Here is an 11,241-nt window from a genome sequence, read left to right on the forward strand (position 1 = left end):
TCACTGCCGAAATCAGTGCTTCAGGCTGAAACGCTCAAATCATTTAAAAGGTACTTGGGTCTGAATCTGAAGTGCCACATCCTGCAAGGCTACAGACCAGGCACTGGAAAGTGGGGTTAAAATGAGCAGCTAGTTTCTTTTTCTGGCCAGCACATACATGATGGGCTGAATGGCCTCTTTCTGCACCGTAACTTTTCTATGGTTCTAAGCTGACTCTGCAGTGCATTACTGAGGGAGTAACGCAACTGCAGAGATTCCGCCTTTTGGATGAGGTGTTAATTTGTCTGTTCAGATGAATGCAAACAATCCTACAGAGTTATAAAGACAAGCAGGGTTTTTTTTTCTGCTGCCTTGGCCCACGTTTTTCTCTCAACCCAAAAGTAGTAAAACAAATTAAGTGGCAATGGAGCATTTGTTCCTTGTGGGACTTGCTGTTTTGTACAGATTTAAAATGGCTGCCACAGTGGCTGTTAAAACATGCTGATTTTGTTCAGGCTGAGGGCATATTTTTAATATTAATTTCATGTAATAGAGAAAATGGAAGATCTATTAGAAGGACTTCAGCTAAGTGAAATTTACCGATAAATAGCCTGCATTTATATGGGGTCCACTCTACTCGATTTGCCCTAAATGGAGCTAGATGTACTTAATAAGTGACGTGGTCAATAATCACACCCAAACCAGACTTCTTTTTCATCTTTGTTGGTAGAGCAGTATCCATTACGAATACACCAGTTCAGAACATGTTTATGAAATTTGCATATGAGTACAAAAATAACATGAGAATAAACCCACTGTGGACAGCTATGCAGGAAGTAATTTTAAGTAACCAAAATAGCTGAAACCTACAATAATATACAACCTGGAAAAACTCAGGAGGTCTGGCAGCATTTGCGGAGAGGAACACAGTTAACGTTTCGAGTCTGCATGACTCTTCAACAGAACTAAGGAAAAATAGAAAAGGGGTGAAATATAAGCTGGTTTAAGGTGGGGGGGGGGGGTGTTGGGACAGGTAGAGCTGGATAGAGGGCCAGTGATAGGTGGAGATAACCAAAAGATGTCACAGGCAAAAGGACAAAGAGGTGTTGAAAGTGGTGATATTATCTAAAGGAATGTGCTAATTAAGGGTAGAAAGCAGGACGAGCAAGGTACAGATAGCCCTGGTGGGGGTGGGGTGGGGTAAAGGAATCGAAAAAGGCTAAAAAGTAGAGATAAAACAATGGATGGAAATACATTTAAAAATAATGGAAATAGGTGGGAAAACAAAAATCTATATAAATTATTGGAAAAAACAAAAAGGAGGGGGAAAATCGGAAAGGGGGTGGGGATGGAGGAGATAGTTCATGATCTAAAATTGTTGAACTCAATATTCAGTCCGGAAGGCTGTAAAGTGCCGAGTCGGAAGATGAGGTGCTGTTCCTCCAGTTTGCGTTAAGTTTCACTGGAACAATGCAGCAGGCCAAGGACGGACATGTGGGCATGAGAGCAGGGTGGAGTGTTGAAATGGCAAGCGACAGGGAGGTCTGGATCATGCTTGTGGACAGACCGCAGGTGATCTGCAAAGCAGTCACCCAGTCTGCGCTTGGTCCCTCCAATGTAGAGGAAAACGCATTGGGAGCAACAAATGCAGTAGACTAAGTTGAGGGAAGTGCAAGTGAAATGCTGCTTCACTTGAAATGAGTGTTTGGGCCCTTGGACAGTGAGGAGAGGGGAAGTAAAGGGGCAGGTGTTACATCTTCTGCGGTTGCATGGGAAGATGCCGTGGGAGGGGGTTGAGGTGTAGGGGGTGATGGAGGAGTGGACCAGGGTGTCATGGAGGGAACAATCCCTACGGAATGCCGCCAGGAGGGGTGAAGGGAAGATGTGTTTGGTGGTGGCATCATGCTGGAGTTGGCGGAAATGGCGGAGGATGATCCTTTGAATGCGGAGGCTGGTGGGGTGATAAATGAGGACAAGGGGGACCCTATCATGTTTCTGGGAGGGAGAAGAATTTGTGAGGGCGGATGCGCGGGAGATTGGCCGGACATGGTTGAGGGCCCTGTCAACCACTGTGGGTGGAAAACCTCGGTTAAGGAAGAAGGAAGACATGACAGAGGAACTGTTTTTGTAAGTGGCATCATCAGAACAGATACGACGGAGGGGAAGGAACTGAGAGAATGGGATGGAGTCCTTACAGGAAGCGGGGTGTGAGGAGCTGTAGCCGAGGTAGCTGTGGGAATCGGTAAGCTTGTAATGGATATTGGTGGACAGTCTATCACCAGAAATTGAGACAGAGAGGTCAAGGAAGGGAAGGGAAGTGTCAGAGATGGACCATGTGAAAATGATGGAGGGGTGGAAATTGGATTTATTAATTTTGCTTCCAATTTCCACCCCTCCATCATTTTCACATGGTCCATCTCTGACACTTCCCTTCCCTTCCTTGACCTCTCTGTCTCAATTTCTGGTGATAGACTGTCCACCAATATCCATTACAAGCCTACCGACTCCCACAGCTACCTCGGCTACAGCTCCTCACACCCCGCTTCCTGTAAGTACTCCAACCCATTCTCTCAGTTCCTTCGCCTCTGTCGCATCTGTTCTGATGATGCCACTTTCAAAAATAATTCCTCTGACATGTCCTCTTTCTTCCTTAACCGAGGTTTTCCAACCATGGTGGTTGACAGGGCCCTCAAACATGTCCAGCCCATCTCCCGCGCATCTGCCCTCACCTTCTTCTCCCTCCCAGAAATATGATAGGGACCCTTGTCCTCCCTTATCACCCCACCAGCCTCCGCATTCAAAGGATCATCCTCCGCCATTTCCGCCAACTCCAGCATGATGCCACCACCAAACACATCTTCCCTTCACCCCCCCTGGCGGCATTCCGTAGGGATCGTTCCCTCCGGGACACCCTGGTCCACTCCTCCATCACCCCCTGCACCTCAACCCCCTCCCATGGCACCTTCCCATGCAACCGCAGAAGATGCAACACCTGCCCCTTTACTTCCCCTCTCCTCACCATCCAAGGGCCCAAACACTCATTTCAAGTGAAGCAGCATTTCACTTGCACTCCCCTCAATTTAGTCTACTGCATTCGTTGCTCCCAATGCAGTTTCCTCTACATTGGAGAGACCAAATGCAGACTGGGTGGCTGCTTTGCAGAACACCTTCGTTCTGTCCACAAGCATTACCTAGACCTCCCTGTCGCTTGCCATTTCAACACTCCACCCTGCTCTCATGCCCACATGTCCGTCCTTGGCTTGCTGCATTCTTCCAGTGAAGCTCAACGCAAACTGGAGGAACAGAATCTCATCTTCCGACTGGGCACTTTACAGCCTTCCGGACTGAATATTGAGTTCAACAATTTTAGATCATGAACTCTCTCCTCCATCCCCACCCCCTTTTCAATTTTCCCCCTCCTTTTTGTTTTTTCTAATAATTTATATAGATTTTTGTTTTCCCACCTATTTCCATTATTTTTAAATGTATTTCTATCCATTGTTTTATCTCTACCTTTCAGCCTTTTTTGATTCCTTCACCCCACCCTCACTAGGGCTATCTGTACCTTGCTCATCCTGCTTTCTACCCTGTATTATCACATTCCTTTAGATAATATCACCACCTTCAAAACCTCTTTGTCCTTTTGTCTGTGACATCTTTTGGTTATCTCCACCTATCACTGGCCCTCTATCCAGCTCTACCTGTCCCAACCCCCCCCTCTTAAACCAGCTTATATTTCACCCCTTTTCTATTTTTACTTAGTTCTGTTGAAGAGTCATGCAGACTCGAACCGTTAACTGTGTTCCTTTCCACAGATGCTGCCAGACCTGCTGAGTTTTTCCAGGTATTTTTGTTTTTGTTTTCGATTTCCAACATCCGCAGTTTTTTGCTTTTATAATATGCAACCTCTTTAGTTCAGTGTCGATGCAAGGTGGCTTTGGACATGCAATGATTTAAGCTTGGAAATCATGCAAATGAATTGACTCCAAAGTGCACTAAAGCCGACAGGTGTGAGGCCACTTCCAAGAGTTGGTCCAGTATAAAGCTAAGCTTAATAGAGCTTTTATTTTAATGATCATCATTTAATTTTATTAAGTTTAACAGGCCATTTATTCTCATGCTGCTTGGCCACGGGACCGAGTGTGACATGCAGGCAGAAACATAGCTCATTCTATTGGACCCAATCTGTGAACTGTAGCTTCAGCGTAATGACTGTTTTAATTTCTGAGCCAAAACTCCTGCCTGTGAAGCACACATCAGCTCATTACATAAGCCCAGGTGCTTTTCATTTACTGATTTTTTATCTTGTCAATCATTTTCCGTTGCATTTTGCCTGAAGATAATGGTTCATTGCTGGGCAAGATTTAACTGACAGTAATTGTCAGCAATTTAACCACTCTCCCAAAACATCACAGCTTAATAGTGTGTTTCTATCCTCACCTGAGCTTTCGTCACGATCCCCGAGGGACCGATGTTTGTTTTTTAAAAAAAGAAATTTGAACTTCCAGTGACTGAAAGGATTATACAGCAAGCTGTCAAGTTTTAAGACTTTCACTGTAACAAACAAACTAAAAGCAATCTTGACTAAACATTCTTTCGATAGACAATTTATACTCTAAGCTACAGAAAAGTTTCTCGTTAACTTTTAAAACGACCGAAATCCCCCTCCATGGTTATACTTAGTCCCTTAAGTGGATACTTCATTGTACAGGAACCAGTCCAAGGCAATTCTTAGCTCCAGAGGATTACTTCTTTTTCCTTTCCCATCAGGTTACTCCTAATCCCAAAACTGACTTTCATGGTGAGGGACGAATTAGAAGATTCTACCCTGTAGCCAAAGCTAGATGAATCTTTGAGCCTCATTTAAAACCCTCATGAACTTGAATAAGAGTGAGAGTTCCCATTTGCATCCTGTGTGGTGAGCAACAGAAACTTGCTACTTTTATCTCTGCGCTCTATCTCAGATTGTAGCAGACTCATCATGTCTGAGAGGTTCAGTGATATTTTAAGAAAACCTGCAACCCAATCCTACAATGACTTCCCATGGACTTCTCCATTCCCAAAGCCCATTTCCACAGCAATGTGAATCACATGGCCCTTTTATCCAGGTAGAAATTATCTATCCTTTAGACCCACAACTCCATCCTATTTTGAAATGAAATAGACAGTCTAAAGAACAACCGTCCACAAAACCAGCTATTTCCCAACACTTTCCTGTGACCCAGAGAACAAGAGTTCATCTACCGTCAGCATGACTGCCCCGGTCATTGTTTACAGGTGTGAATATCTTGCACCTTCTTCCCAGCAAAACAACCTGGGCCCCCCTCCAACCTTCAAACAACCAAGCCACTCAGGCTACTTGGCAGCAGAATTCAGGGCAGGCCACACGACCATGCCCCACCCCACTCCAAACCAAAGACAGTCCCAAAACATATCAATCCCACAAACTTCACATCTGCAATAGTTTAAACACATGCATTTCTAGTTTGGGTCACTGAATATCAATTGAAAATGGGAGCCCTGAACAAATTTCCACTCCTTAACTCAGGGCACTGAGATAAATTGTCGTATCATATCAGAGTCCAGGGGTTGAATGCAAATAAGTTTTTTTCCTAAAGAGATTAAAAGGATATATGAGACCAGCAAAGTTATTTTAACAGACAACTTCAAATCAACATAATGAATTAACTCATATGATGTGGACATTGTTGGGAGTTGTGAACATTCAGTATAAACTTTGGGACTGGATAAGAAATAGACCAAAAGCTAGAAACAATGGGTACTTGTTAAGTTAGTAAAACTGGGTGGTGGGAGGAGGGCTGAACGAGATGCCGCTGAGATAATTACAGTTTCTGATTTTCATCAATGAATTGGAAACTCAATACAAGTCGGGCAGATTTGCAGATGAAACTAAACTAGGAGGGGTAGTAAATTCTGAAGGCAGCTCAGAAAATGCAAAGTGAGTTGATTAAAATACCTAAAATGGTGCAGGATATTAACACCTTAGGGAGGGTGGAGAGCAGATTTACTAGAATACTGGCAGGGATGAAATACTTCAGCTACATGAAGAGACTAGACAAAACTGGGGTTGTCGTTCTTAAAGCAGAGAAGGTTAAGGGGCGATTTGATCAAGGTGTTCAGAATCTTGTAGGTTTTTAATAGTAAACTGTTTCCAGCAGCAGAAGAATTGGTAACAAGAGGATATTGATTAAAAAGGTAATTGGCCGAAGAACCAGAGGCAACATGAGGAAAACAATTGCATTGCCTGAAAGAGTGCTGGAAGCAGTAAATAATGACTTTCAAAAGGGAATTGGATAAATACTTGGAAGTGGAAAGATTGTAGAGATATAGGGAATGAGCTGGAGAGTAGGGTTGATTGGATAGCTCTTTCAAAGAACTGGCATAGGCACGATGGACCAAATGGCCTTCTTCTGTGCCTTACATTCTATAATCAAAGTGGGGAAAACAAAGGAAGCTGAAATTCAAAACAGACAAGTATAAACTACTGCCTATAGTGGAAAAGTTAGGCAAGAACTGGCTAAGGTGGAACTTGAAAGATACCCAGGAGGCCTAATAGATTTAAAGCTTTTCATGTCTAGTCACAGATGTGCTGCAATTAAATAAATAGAATACTGAACTACATAGCTAAAACAATGGGTGACAAGTCAAGGACAGTTATGCCCAACTGTAGTGCTTTGCTCAGACTATCCCTAGTGTACAGCATCTGATTCTCTCTGAGACACTGGGGATATGTTCAAGCACTGGAGGTAGCTCCTAGAAAAAGCACAAAATGAATCTCTACCATTAGGGATCTGATAGGCATGGAAAGATTGGAGGAAGGCTTCGACTTCTTATCCTTGAAAATGGGAAAAGCTGACAGGGCCTTATAAATATACATATGACACTACATATGATACGATAGGTATGGACCCCATGAAGTCTCATGGCATTAGGTCAAACATGGGCAAGGAAACCTCTTGATTACCGCATACCGCCCTCCCTCAGCCGATGAATCAGTGCTCCTCCATGTATAGCATCACTTGGAGGAAGCACAGAGGGTGACAAGGGCTCCGAATGTTCTCTGGGTGAGAAGCTTCAATGTCCATTACCAAGAGTGGCTTGGTAACACCACTGCTGACCAAGCTGGCAGAGTCCTAAATGACATAGCTGCTAGACTGGGTCTGCGGCAGTTGGTTCCCTCACCACCAGGAGGGAAAAACATACTTGACCTCATCCTCACCAACCTGCCTGCCTCAGATGCCATGACAGTATCGGCAGGAGTGCCCACTGCACAGTCATTGTGGAGACGAAATCCCGCCTTCACATTGAGGATACTCTCCATCGTGTTGTGTGGCACTACCACCGTGCTAAATGGGATAGATTTCGAACAGATCTAGCAGCTCAAGACTGGGCATACATGAGGTTCTGTGGGCCATCTGCAGCAGAATTGTACTCGAACACAATCTGTAACCTCATGGCCCAGCATATCCTCCATTCTACCATTACCATCAAGCCAGGGGATCAACCCTGGTTCAATGAAGAGTGCAGCAGGGCATGTCAGGAGCAGCACCAGGCATACCTAAAAATGAGGTGTCAGCCTGGTGAAGCTATAAAACAGGACTACTTGTGTGCCAAACAGCATAAGCAGCAAGTGATAGACAGAGCTAAACGATCCCACAACCAACGGATCAGATCTAAGCTCTGCAGTCCTGCCACATCGAGTTGTGAATGGTGGTGGACAATTAAACAACTCAATGGAGGAGGAGGCTCCACAAATATCTCCATACTCAATGATGGAGGAGTCCAGCACAGCAGTGCAAAACATAAGGCTGAAGCACAGGCAACAATCTTCAGCCAGAAGTGCCGAGTGGATGATACATCTCAGCCTCCTCCGGAGGTCCCCAGCATCACAGGTGCTAGTCTTCAGCCAATTCGATTCACTCCACGTGATATCAAGAAACAACTGAAGGCACTGGATGCTGCAAAGGCTATGGGCCCTGACAACATTCCAGCAATAGTACTGAAGACTTGTGCTCCAGAACTTGCCGCGCCCCTAGCCAAGCTGTTCCAGTACAGCTACAACACTGGCATCTACCTGACTATGTGGAAAATTGCCCAGGTATGTCCTCTACACAAAAAACAGGACAAATCCAACCTGGCCAATTACCGCCCTGTCAGTCTACTCTCCATCATCAACAGTGCTATCAAGCAGCACTTGCCTGCTCATTGATGCCCAGTTTGGGTTGCGCCAGGGTCACTCAGCTCCTGACCTCATTACAGCCTTGGTTCAAACATGGACAAAAGTGCTGAACTCCTGAGGTGAGGTGAGAGTGACTGCCCTTAACATCAAGGAAGCATTTGATCAAGTGTGGCATCAAGGAGCCCTAGCAAAACTGGAGTCAATGGAAATCAGGGGGAAGACTCTCCACTGGTTGGAGTCATACCTAGCACAAAGGAAGATGGTTGTGGTTGTTGGAGGTCAGTCATCTCAGCTCCGGGACATCACTGCAGGAGTTCCTCAGGGTAGTGTCCTTGGCCCAACCATCTTCAGCTGCTTCATCAATGACCTTCCTTCCATCATAAGGTCAGAAGTGGGGATGTTCGCTGATGATTACACAATGTTCAGCACCATTCGCAACTCATCAGAGACTGAAGAAGTCCATGTCCAAATGCAACAAGACCTGGACAATATCCAGGCTTGGACTGACCAGTGGCAAGTAACATTTGTGCCACACAAGTGTCAGGAATAACCATCTCCATCAAGCGAGAATCCAACCACCGCCCCTTGATGTTCAATGGCATTACCACCACCGAATCCCCCACAATCAACATCCTGGGGGATTACCATTGACCAGAAACTGAACTGGACTAGCCATATAAACACTGTGCCTACAAGAGCAGGTCAGAGGCGAGGAATCGTGCGGCGGGTAACTCACCTCCTGACTCCCCAAAGCCTGTCCACCATCTATAAGACACAAGTCAAGAATGTGATGGAATACTCCCCACTTGCCTGGATGAATGCAGCTCCTACAACACTGAAGAAGCTAGACACCATCCAAGACAAAGCAGTCCACTTGATTGGCACCACATCCACAAACATTCACTCCCTCCACCACCAATGCACAGTAGCAGCAACAGTGTGTACCATCTACAAGATGCAATGCAGGAATTCACCAAGGCTCCTTAGACAGCATCTTCCAAACCCACGACCACCACCACCTAGAAGGACAAACGTAGCAGATAAATGGAAACACCATCACCTGGAAGCTCCCTTCCAAGTCACTCACCATCCTGACTTGGAAATATATTCCCGCTCCTTCACTGTCGCTGGGTCAAAATCCTGGAACTCTCTTCCTAACAGCACTGTGGGTGTACCTACACCACATGGACTGCAGCGGTTCAAGTAGGCAAGTCACCACCACCTTCTCAAGGGCAACTAGGGATGGGCAATAAATGCTGGCCCAGCCAGCGAAGCCCACATCCCGTAATGAATGAAATAAAAGTGACACTAAACAGGAAAAGATAAACCAAGAAAATTGTGCAAACTAGATTGTGAGAGTAGAGCAAAGGGGACACAGCAAACTATTAAAAAGAAAAGTTAATAAATCCAATCAATATCAGGAAGTTCTAAAATAATGTTCAAGATGTGACCTCTTGTATATGTCCAAATCCTGTGCTGTGCCCCACCGTACCCATATACTGTGACAGGAGGGCTCACCCATATGCTACAACTCAGAGCAATTACTTACAATAAGATGGGGCATACTTGGGGCATATTTAGGAACAGGAACTGATCAATGCCAATGCTGAGCTTTTTAACAAGCAGAACATAACCATCAGTACTTAAAAACGGGGAACAATTATTTCCATTAATATACACTAGATTCCTTAATCTACACAGATGGGCATATTGTTGTGGAACTAGCACAACTAGGAGTTGTGGCATCCTGTGGTTGAACAAAGATGGATGTATCGCTAATCCTCACTTAGATAAATCCCCTCTCTCATTTTATCAGCCTCAAGCAGTTGTTTAAAGAAAAAGATGTACAGAAAACACTTAACCTTAGAAACTGAAAGCATATCAGAAATCTTGGTAGTTTTAATTTCTGCAGCTTTTTCAACTTTCAATGCAGATGACACATGATCATTTATTTTTTTGATCTGTAATATTTTACTTGCAAAAGCTTCCCAAATGTTTATGGGGTAGTATCCTCCCTTTGAAACAGCGATATCGCAGGTCACCACATCAAACTGAAAATGACTGTGTAAGTTTCGATTTCGAATCTGCTAGACGGACTCATACAATTCTCATCTAAAACAAAAAGTGTATTGTTTTCTTTAAAACAAATCTTACAATTCCAAGATCGAGTTCAACACAATGAGAAAAGAGAAAACTTTTACCAGTACCTTCGGCCTAAAACGATTAGAAGCGGAAGAGAGGAACAACAGGAAGAAACTTTCTGAAATTAACACAAATTGTATTCGACGCCGCGAGCTGAGGAAATGATTGGACCTGAAACTGAAGGGTTCAAGTGCCCAGTTCCACCCCCTGCACTCACTTCAGTAAGATTATAGATTTGGGCTCTGGGTAACATGTGTACATATTTTAAATTGTTGGCCAAAAAAATAAAGGCGCACGATCAGGATCGGCTCCAATTCTAGCATTTAGTGGCGGAATCCCGAATCTCGCACATTTGACTGACACTTTTGCTCAGAGTTCTCATCACCCACCCTACATTTCCTGTGCAGGACGCAAGGGATACACTTTGATCCCTCGGCTCACAGTCCGATGACGCGGCGGAATTTCGAATGAATTCAGAAAATCTCCTTTCGGAAAGTCCAGCTTCCTTTTCCCAATGAACAAAGGAAATGAAAGGGACGCCCTAGGAAGATGGCGCTTTCGGTGCTGCAGTCCATCCAGGGCGCAGGTTTGATGAGGTCTACACATTCACTGAAACTCGGCCTTTGGTCCCTCTTCAGACTTTTTGAAAGGAGATACACATCTCATCTACAGCAGGATATCGATTAGAAAGCCTCACCTATTAGAAGGCTGCACATATTTCATATAAAGTGTGATAATTATACAATTAGTACAGCATTAATATATAGTACCTTTGACAATCTTCATGAGCAGCTTTATAGCGGCCTAATCAGACAAAAATTGACTCCCAGCTAATGAAATATGTTAGAAGAGATGATCAAAAACTTGCTCTTGAGGTAGGTTTTAAACTTAAAAGAGGGAATTGGAGTATGGAGCCTGGA

The 11,241-nt window shown here is 44.4% G+C and overlaps 1 protein-coding gene across 1 annotated transcript in view; it reads right to left on the minus strand.

The window, feature by feature from the left end:
* The window catches only part of casp7 (caspase 7, apoptosis-related cysteine peptidase), a 53,374-nt gene extending 42,388 nt beyond the window's left edge, over positions 1–10,986 (minus strand). Inside the window, exon 1 of the mRNA XM_078564708.1 lies at positions 10,711–10,986. The gene's annotated coding sequence lies outside the window, so the exon portion shown is untranslated. The remainder of the gene's footprint in view (positions 1–10,710) is intronic.
* Positions 10,987–11,241: the final 255 nt, after the last annotated feature.

Source organism: Cetorhinus maximus, chromosome 20 (assembly GCF_964194155.1).
Source record: "Cetorhinus maximus chromosome 20, sCetMax3.hap1.1, whole genome shotgun sequence".
In the NCBI taxonomy this organism is placed as follows: Eukaryota; Metazoa; Chordata; class Chondrichthyes; order Lamniformes; family Cetorhinidae; genus Cetorhinus; species Cetorhinus maximus.